This window comes from Salarias fasciatus, chromosome 15, assembly GCF_902148845.1.
Source record: "Salarias fasciatus chromosome 15, fSalaFa1.1, whole genome shotgun sequence".
NCBI lineage: Eukaryota > Metazoa > Chordata > Actinopteri > Blenniiformes > Blenniidae > Salarias > Salarias fasciatus.
This window is the reverse complement of record NC_043759.1, coordinates 14,147,566-14,158,737: the sequence shown is the minus strand read 5'-3', so window position 1 is coordinate 14,158,737 and position 11,172 is coordinate 14,147,566.

Here is an 11,172-nt window from a genome sequence, read left to right as displayed (position 1 = left end):
ACAGTGGAGTCCGAGAATAATGATCAAGTAAATATCAAACATGTCATTAAGCACAAGCAGCCTCATATTCAGTACGGAATAAATAGTAAAAGAAGCAGGAGTGCAGTTTTAACAGTGCACATGCACACGTGTCGTTGTAGCTGCTTCGACTGCTCATAGGCAGGTGTCTCTGTCTCGGCCCGGCGGGTTAACCTTACTGTATACCCCCGAAAAGGTGTGTGACATTATTTTGGCCAGTGCAGTTTTCCACAATGCTACATTTGCCAAAGGAGTGACTTTTGATGTGCCAGGGAACTGTGGCCAGCAGAGCCTGGGGGCTGGACGGAGGACCTGCCGAAATATAAAGTACGCTTTAGAGTTCAGCAAACGCTCCGCTCAGGTCTGCACTCTCTCTTCACAAGACTGATAAATGAGGGCCAATGTGAGGAAAGCGTGCCATCCGCTACACCTGTGTGCAAACATTTGATATTTTACTTTACATATTCACAGACAACATTTGACAAAATAATTTATGAAAAACATGTTTCTTCAGAACAAAAGCTCAATTTATTTTCTCACAACGCAGGATTCATTTGGTCTTATGCCTGTTTTCATGAATTCACACTCCTTTGAATACCTTTGACGCTCAAGCAATATCTTCATCAGATTTTATTATGATCCCTTCATGATGTACTTAATTATTATATATACTGTATATTATTATATTATTATTTTTCTAAAGCAGTCTTCAAAGGAAGCAAGAATAGTATCAGAAATCAAATTTAAACTTTCTAACACATCAGACTTTTAATAGAAATGGCCTATTTTTTGTTTTTTTTTACATTTTCCTACACATCACAGTAACACATTCTGCTCTTGAAGCCACCAACACGACACTGTGGCTGATTTTGTTTAAAAGTAGCGTGCAGTCGTCCCGTCCAAACACTGACTGACACTCATGTGGAGCGGATGAAGGGGTGCGGGCCTCCCGTTCCACTGAGGGGGCCTTTGAGAAGACATCTCCAAGTTGTCTTCTTATGTCTGCCGGTCTAATCTTCTCTGTCTCATCCCGAATCAGCTCAAAGCTTTGCTTTTCTTTTTGCTGGCCTGTGGTGTTTGCTTTTCATCAGAGATCCAACCTATGCTGTCAAAAGCGGCACAAGCGGCTCATCAAAGGGTCACTTAAAACTCCTGGATGATCATACAGAAATGTTGCTTTTAGAGTTTTTCCTGTGTAAACACACTTGTTTGGTGGTTTGCGTAACTCTACAGAGAGTGTATCCATTCATGAGGGAAAAAAAAACAGGTTCTTAAAATAAGATATTTTGTCATGGTGCTGCTCGATTAGAAACACCAGTAAACATATTAACAGAAACTGAAGGTTTCTGACACGATAAAATGTTAAACCTCTTAAATATTGTACTGCTATTTCAAACATCTACACAATTGAATGATGTATTTCACATTTGAAAAATACTCATTTTAAATAAATATTCCTTTATTAGTCCCACTGTGAGAAAATTCTAGATCTACTATAAATATGATAAACAACACACTGGATTCCAATAATCTATGAATTTTTTGTTTCTTTGTGTAAAGTTCAGTGTCAACATGTTGAGTCTCTTTGGGGAATGGCCAGGTTATAATCAAATGGAAATGAATTACTATTTTCTGAAAATAAACATTGTGATCTTACAGATGAATCTTAAATGAAAGTAAGTCGAAATGGTTTAGAAAAGTTATTTTTTCTTCCTAACTTAACGTAACAATGATGCACAAGCAGCAAGAGTTCACGTTTTTTTCAATGTGTGGATGAAACTTGGAAAAATAAAAACATTGAGAAAAGTGCTGAATGGTCACAGAACTTCATCAAAATCCATAAAAAACATTTTTTTTCATTGGTCCATTGAATTATATTTCTGCCCTATATGATTCCAGTATTCGCAGCATCCAGTACTTTTCTTGTCATTTTACAGCTGCCTGTTTTATTTGAACACATCGCTCATAAAATCTTCACACCTGCAGGTATTTTTCTTTGCCACTTCATGTGACCGCACTTACATAACCTTATTTTTTTTTCCCCCTCCTGAATTAATTAAACAAACTTCACCACATCCAAGTGTGGCTGTGAATTAACAGTGTGACTTGGATCCAGCATGCAGCTTTCATGAACTTTCTTTTGAGATTTGTAATTCAAATATCGTTTCAAGTAAATAGCAAAATTGTTGGACGGTTGGCTGGGAGTGACGATGGGCTGATGTGAGTCTCCAGTCCCAGCACCATGAGGACTTACCAAGAAAACTAGGATAGAGAATTACTGTCGAAAACTGGACATATTTTCCCCGCCATCGACGGCGGAGTTTACGGAGGACGATCACAGTTGGTTTTTCATGAGGAAATGTGAGCAGTGACTGTCTGGGCTGAGTCATGGTGGTCAGACCACAGTGTTTAGAGTTCCAGCTTCATAGAAACACCCAAGAAGGACAAATATAGATCAGAAGCTCTATGTATAGCCATTCATACGACTGTCCATGCATCTACTGTATCTTCGACACGGCTTTAACATGCCGGTGTTGTGGAGGGTCGATCCCAGCTGACTATGAACATGCAAACTTTATACAGGACAGTCCACACCTGGACTCAAACCGAGGATGTTCTTGCTAAAATGTGAAGGTGCTAACTAGGCCATCGCTGTGCAGTGGTTACATAACACAATAATATATTCTGCCAAGAACCCTTTTCAGCAAAATATGTTAGGACTCTTCAGGCTTTTTTTTTAGTGCAAACTCATCGCATGAATTAGTGCTTACCCTCTAAGTTACCTCATGCCAAAATGAAATCAGACGTCCGCTAAGTTTGTGTGTGTTAAATGTCTCCAAGATTCCTGCGTTGAAGATCGAATGTGTTTTTGATCACAGTTTTGCTTTTTGGGAAACTAGGTAATAAAACAAAGCTAAACAAAAGCAACGTGCCTGTCAACTTGAGTAAAAAAGAAAAGACAAAAAAAAAAAAAAAGGATTGTCATTGTTGTAGGAATGGGCTTTACGCAGTTGCACAATAGGAAAGAACTTGTCCATCAATCCAGTCCGTAAGAAGCTCACCACAATTGGCAGCTTGAAGAACACTGGTCATTTGCGTTGGATGCAGTGAAAAGAAAAGACTCGTAACTCTGTGCAGATGTGTTGTTTTGTTGAAGCTGTTTGTTGTTGACTTTTTTCACTCTGAACTCCAGGATCCGGAGTTTTTGTGGAAAAACCTTCAGTGGCTAAGTTCACGCCGTAATTTCAGTCCTGGTCATATTTAACAACAAATACAAGGAAAGCCAAAGTCACGACTGAGAGACTGGCAATGGGATTTTAAATAGCTGTTCTTTGATCCCCCTCTGCATCGCGAGCTGCTCCGCGGATTGCCAGGCTACATGATGTAATCCTGTCAGGACAGCCAGATCGCTTCGCCTGCTGGCTCTCCGTCACCATCTTGCATCATCTGGCACAGGGAGCCTCTGTATATAAAACCTGAAGGAGGCCATTTTTGTCCAAATCCGAGCACTGTGAAAGCTTGTGCAAATTCTATATATTGAATTTCCAAGGATCAAAATTTAAGTGTCGAAAACCCACTTATGGCTCCCTGATGTAAATGAGCAAATAGGTAAAGTGCTCGGTTTTCTTCCGTGAGCCGAGGAGTCTGCCTGAGCTGTGGATCAGTTCTCCCTCCGCTCAGGTGTTTCTAAACAAGAAAGGAGGTCTTTCCAAAACCAATTAAAGTGATCGGCTACGGTTAAATCATAATGTCACGAGTCCGGATGGGGGTCTGAATTAACCGTTTGTTTAAACGGAGGTAAGGTTCGGCTGAATGATACAGACTAATAGTGAAGTGGACATAAAGGGGAAAGGAGAGAGTTAAAAAAAACAGGATGTTCTGAGATTTACTGAAGAGACACAGTAGAATATGGAGGTAAACGGAGACCGGACATAGTATATCACTTCAAACGAGACCTCCTCTCCAAGTTTATTTAATGTTGAATTAATGTTATCTTGGCTAATAAAGAGAAACCAGACATTGAGGTACAGTATGAGGGGAGCAGGAGGTGTCGGATGGTCCGGGTGTGTATGAGGAAATCATACAATGCCCCTCTCTGTCTGCACTGCTCAGTCAGCTATGGTCCGATACATGCTCACATACCCCGTCACCACCCCTTTTACCACCAGATATGTTCCCGGGCTACCGAAGAAGGTGGGTGGGGGGGGGCCATAGGATCTCTGCATATTTTATTTTTTCAAGCTGAACTTTCTCTAAGAAGAAAAAAAAAAAAAAAAAAGCAGCTGTCTGGTGACCTTGTGGTCAAATCTACATTTCCTCATGCTCAGGCAAACAAAGCTGTCTCCTTCCAAGAACGAACATTATCCACCTTTTGTGGGGAATCACATGCAGCGCACGTGAGGATGCAGCAGCGATCATATCAGGAAGACCAGCCTGCTGCCAGTCACAGTCTGAGTTGAAGGAAACCCTTGAGACGATTTCTAAATGACGAATATAATCTCTAAAAACCAGGCCTATTTCCACTTGAAAACAGGAACTTACCACATGTGGAATACGAGAAAATATGTACGAATGCGAGATCTCTGCGTTATAACAGACGTACCTGATCGAGGACGGGCATAAAGAAGCGAATGTGGTCGGTAACACAGCTGTCTCACTGTCAGACAGGTACACTGCGTCCTGCGTATTTGAAATTGCACATTACAGGTTAATTCATCAGACGCACAGGGTGTATCAAGTTGAGGTGAATTCCCCACACGTGCTTGCTAATGAGGGGATCGTATGATCTGGCTCTTTCAGAGACATCCATCAATGTCTGCTGGCGATTCGGCGGAGCTTGGTTTTTCGGAGAGTCACACTGAGCATCTGTTGAGCTCTTATGTAATGTTTAATGAGGCTGCGGTTTCTCCAGTTTGGCCTGCGACAGAGCGGGGCTGTGTGGAGGCTGGAGGAAGAGTTGTCGCACACTGTGATTTTATTCTAACACTTTGTGACAGGCGGACACTCAAATACAAAAACACACACAAAGGCACACGGAGAACAACAAATGCCTTTTTATTTTTCAAACATGCCAATGCTGAAACAATGATGCATACTGAGTAAAGTGCGACTTCTCATTCATAGCTTTTTTCTTGACTTGCAAAATTTTGCAGAAGAATTCTGATGCATCAAAACTCAGAAATTAAAGCTTACCTGTTTTCTCTCCTTTCCTGTTTCATTTTTAATAATGACCTGTCTTCTCTGTGCTGTTGCACACTTGTCCTTCCTATTTGCTCTCTTTGGCTGTGTCTAACAGTGGTCAGTGTTCCCCTCTCCAGTGTATATCAACTCTCTTCCCTCATGTTTCTGCTCTTTTTGCTTGTGTTCCTGGCTTTGCCTTTGAATTACCCCTTCTGGATGTCTTTGGCCTGGTCAGAACTTTAATAAGCTCTTTAAAAGTTTGAACAATTTTTTGAGTCTGCTTCTGGGTTTGCCATGGTCCATGGAAGCGCAGTCACTTTTGGTATTTTTTCACATTACAAGTATTCCTTCAGTGTGGAGGTCAGTATATTTGTAAAGTAGGTCTACCAACACATCACTTGTAGGATTTCAGAGATCGGTTACAAACTTGACAAAGAGCATGACCACTAGGAAGAAATCTAGTAAGGAGCCTTTATTGTGGATTCACATTGGATGCGGTGCATCTTCACTATGGATCCAGTACCGAATTAAAGCAAGACTGTCACTCACACTGCCTCTGGTGGGCCTGCAGTCAGCTGAGGCTCCGGCAGGGTTGCCAGATCTGACTCACTGTTTCCAGCTTCCAACCCAAACACAATGTAAAACCTGGCCACCTCAATAAAAACCAGCCCAAATCTCAATCTCTGTAGAAATTCATGTTAAAACCATAAAAACTCTTATTTGCATAATAAAAAACACATCATAAGCACACAACCATTTCATCAACCCACCCAGTGCTTTTTTTTTTTTTTTTTTTTTTTTTTTACAGCCCTATGTGTTCAAAAGAAGGCCAGTCTGGCAACACAGATGGGTATTGATTACTTGCCAGGCAGAACTGCAGACGCAACCGATCCAGTGTGAGCGTGGTGCTAAAGGATGCTTGGTCTGAGTCCTCATGGCTGTAAAGCTACAGAGGAGAAGCTGAAATTAAAATTGCTAGTTGTCCCCATTCAAAGAAGACATTTGAGGGAATTCTTTTTCATCTGATTGATTAGATTTAGTCGAAACACTTCCATTCACTGTATGACTGTCCATCAGTTGCCACTTAAACTGCCTGTTGTGGCTCTTTGAGATGCCGTTAACTGCTGAATAAATAAATTACCACTGTCTTTATTTCACGAGAGCCACTCTCATCACACTGATGGATGACTGTGGAGTTGAGGTGTGGTTGAGTTCTGCTGCGAAGGAGACCTTTGGGAGCTGGAGAGGGGTAATTCGCACCCAAATCGAACAAACTGAGGGCCGTTCCCTCTTTATGTGCAGCAGCGCGTTGGGACTTGGACAGCGACGCGTGGAGAAACCACTCTGCAAGCCAGAGGTGGTGGACGTTCTGGCAGAGCCACAGATCTGACAAATGTCTGAGGTTTTCACCAGCGAGGCAGGCAGAGGCGGTATCAGTGAGAAGGAGAGGGAACAGAGAGTTTTAATGTCCAGTGTCACAGTTTTCAGGGTCAGTGCAGAGGACCCCAAGCCAACATCAATGTGAATGTGACATGAAATGTAAGATTAAAGTATTCTTGTCAGATGTTTTATGATGTGAATTAGGGAAAAAGAAAGTTTAAAGATAAAGGTTGTTCTGATGTTTGCTAGCTGTGAGTGTGGGTGAGTTTTAGTTCTGCTGTTTTTTGTCACCGTCAACAACATTTTTATTGTTGAAACCTAACTCGTTCAAGCTCTTACTGGGGTTAAAACTCAGAAGTACAATTTAATCGAGCACAAGTTTCCATGTGAGGGTCACATTTCATTATATTTTGAGAATTTGCTGTGGCCCAAATCAAAAATAAACCACAAACATTAATAGTTTGGACACCTCCAATCCAAACTATTTTGATCTTGTCATTTTTATCTATTTTTTTGTAAAAGAAATGTCACAAAGTCAGTGTGCAGGAATGCAGCGTGAAAGACTGTCTCATTGTGCCATGGCTCTCACTGCCATGTAAAAAGTGACATACAACTGTGCAGACTGATTGCAAACAGCTTTGCATAGTAATATGTCACGCTCAACACTGTGGTGTGTGAATGACCTTTGCCACACGTGTGTGTGTGTGTGTGTGTGTGTGTGTGTGTGTGTGTGTGTGTGTGTGTGTGTGTGTGTGTGTGTGTGTGTGTGTGTGTGTGTGTGTGTGTGTGTGTGTTCCTGACGTGGAGTCTTTCGGTGACGTGTGGTAAGCTGCTGAACGACGCAGAATAATAAAAAGAAAACCCAGCTGGTCCCGAGCAGACACACCAAAACACTGCTAACTTCATTCAACTGCCCTCCTCTAATTTACACCTCCAGAACATACCCCTCCGGTGTGTGTTAGTGTGTATATGTCGCATGTTCTCTCGACCCCTGGAGCTCTGTAAACAGACACTGGAGGTGGTCTTTGGAGGGAGAAAAAAAACAAACGTGACAAACCCAAACACTGGAGTGAATACAAAGAAGGACCAGTACTTGGAAAACAGAAAAAATAAAAAGGCCCCAGCCCAAGAAAAACTTACAGCGTGTATTTTTCAGGATTATATTCAATTTTAATTGACAACACTATTGTTTAGAAAACCAGCCAACCAGTCAAAACTGAAATATCTTAGAAACTTACACGCAGTCTTCAATATTTTCATATATAAGTTGGATGATAACAAAATTAAGTATACTGTAGGGTTTTTATTTTATTAAAAGAAAAAGTGCAGCACAGTGAAGTGTTGGTTGATATTTTTATCTAACAGCAACATAACTCTAGTTTAGTTAAGGGTCCGAGCAATTCAGAGTTCGGTTTGGATGTTTTTCCTTGTGTCTGTAGATGTTTTTCTCAGAGCGTTCTGAGTTACGTCCACAGTTCACGGACATATTTATTAGGTTAATTGTTGATTCTAAATTGTCTAGAAAGCTAATTGTGAGCATGTTTTCCCTGTAATGGTCTATTGGAATCCTGGAACGTATGCAGCTCTTCACCAAATGTTGTAAAGGCACAATCCCAATGTGACGTCTTTTAAAAACATAAAAATACACAGACAATGTTCTCTTTTTTCAGTACTGAGGCACTCGCCTCAATACAGAGTTGGTCCTTTGTTGCTATGTACACACTTTTTAAGAATATTACATGAATTCCCAACATGATTTGGGGTGAAAGTGTCAAAATGAGATATTTACAAAGGCTTTTGATTTACAATTACACATTCACATGTGATTTATTTTGTAAATAATATCTTTGCAAATGCCCTTCTCTCTAACCCAATTAAGTAAGAGCTTGAGCTGGATAAAGCTCAAAAGTATGTAAATTACATTAACTGAAATACACACATAAACGGGGCTCCACGGTAAACAGTAAGAGAACAACTTACAACCTATAATCTTAATATATTTCCAAAAAATGAAAGCCACATTCATATTTTTTTTAATTTTACAGTACTGATGATCTTCGGTGGCAGGTTGAGCAACAACATCAACAGTAACAGCATTTGTATTTGGTTTAGCGGAAAGTCAAATGAATATCTTTCCATTAAATCCCCCCTCTTCTCTTTTATCAACCGTCCCTCAGTAGCGTTCCTGTCAGGTGAACAGAAGCCGGCCTTCAGCCTGCCTCCGTGAGGCCTTTGGCCGGGTTCGGCAGCTCTCAGGAGGCCCCCTGGCCCACTGCTCTCTTTTCCTCCTTTCCAAATGAAGTGGGTAAAGTCAACACGTCTGGTGAGAGGAGGAGGAGGAGGAGGAGAGGGGGGAGGAAGAGGGGTCTGCTTTAGAGAGGTGTGAGACAGGCCGCTGGTTGTCAGCGGGCGGAGGGGCGTGTGCCACGGTGTGAGTGAGCGAAAGGACTGACGGTGTCTGTACAGACTTTAAGAGGCTGTTTCTGCATTCAGGAGACACCAACGGCGTAATCAATTGATCCACCGTAACATATTTTTTAGCTCGAACTGTCAGAGTGATCCAGAGACCTGAGCTCCAGTGTGGTCATTTTCACATTATGCTCCACAGTGTGACAGGAACCACACTGACACCACCTCTTCAGCTGGTTTGATCCACACCAGAGTCCACAATGTGATCTAAGGAAGCTCGGTGTCTCAACTAGTTGGGGTTTAAGAGATAAAAAACAAGATTAAGAACAACAATCAACAGAATAATGAACACAGACTGATGGGCTTCAGCTCCACAGACTCAGTCCACTGGATGACGTCTCCCGATGTTTAAAGCTTAACTTTGGAAATCCAGGACGACCAACTCTACCGAAGCTTAATCAAATTAAAAGATTTTACACCTGTTTTCACCTGTCCGTTGGCCTACTGAGCTGAAACTGGGAGCTGGTTTCACATGAGATGAGTCTGAGAGATCTGCTTCTCACTCAACTTTTAGAAAGTCAAGAAAACTCCCATAAGACATCACTCTGAGAATGACATGTTCTCCTCGGAAATTATTGCCCAATCTGCAATCTGAAGATATGGTTGGGAAAAAAAAAAAAGACATGGTTGTTAAGATAACCGTTTTAAAATCCTATTTTGGAATTGACAGGAGCCAAGCAAAACAAACATTTATGGGAGGAATATATCAGTCTCTGTCAGGATGACTAGTACAGTGATATCTGGAGAAAATTAAATTTTCTTCTTCCAGGAAAGACCACTGAAATACTTCAAAATGGAAAGTTTCTACTCTTCAGTGCTGTTGAAGGATGAGTTAAGACTTAAAACCATACCGTTTCACAATTATGAGCTTTAAATAGTCTGTTGATGGCACATTTCTGACTTGCTTTAAGAAGGTAATCCAATCGTTTTTCCATATCTGACATGCTACTTGCCATCCATGGGACTTTATGACTTGCATGAGGTACCACAGGAGAAATGAGCTTCCAGTTTCTTTGCACCAGCTGAACTATTAAATCAAGCTGGGAGTGAGGAACATTGCTTCAAATCTAAGGGACAAAACGTAACAGTATTCAGGCTTTTATCAAAAATATAATGTGCAGTGACTTGCTAGAATTGAACTAATTCCATAAATTATGTGTATCTATTGTCAAGTATGAGAAATTGGAAGAAATCTCAAAGTTACTGAATAATATGATTTGCTCATTAAAGGGTTAGGCTATAATACAGTGAGCAATTAATTTTATACACTACACAGTATGTCGGTTATCGTGCAAATTATTAATCAGTACTAGAATTCATCGCCTCAGCTCTGTTAGTTTGAAGCTTTATGGCCGTTATGGGACCAAACCCAGACTCACAGAGGGTGATCTACGGCTGAGCCGAGGATGAAGGAGAGCATTATGGCTGGATGTTTTAATTCCCGCCTTGGCACCGTTCCAGTTGGTAAACAGTAACATCACTGCTGACCCAAATCTGAAACAGAAGTTCTTACAAGTACAGAACGTAATTTATATTCGGCTCACAGCATCTGCAGGAAGAGGATGTGGAGGACTCGGTCTGTGCCACACCACAAGGATGTCAACTTCACAAATCTCGTCACATTTGTCTACACCTTCTAACTGCAGAGGGCAACACCCTGATTGGATTTCATTAATTCCAACAAAAAAATCAGTTCACTTCAACTAAAGAACATGTGATGGCAGACTGTTCCTTTATGATCAGCCACTCAGCTGATTTCAATTTGACAGATCTTTACATGTTTCATCCATTAATCACCTCAGGAAGGATGAAAATTCCTCTTCCCACTGTGCTATAAAAATTCTGGAAAATAGCACACAGTGTATTTTATTCATCTGATTGTTAAATGATCACGCTATCGTGACTGCCAATACAATCCCGCATTACATAAAGGGCTCTACAGATCAAGACACGAGAAATTCAGAGAGACATTTATTTCATCTGTCACCATGACAATCTTTAGGTAAATAAAACAAGCTGCCCTTCTAACCAATAAATAAAAGAAATATTAAAGCAACATGTACATACATATTCCATTATGCGACTAAGCCACTGCTTTACACACCAGTTGAAGTTATGTGAGGT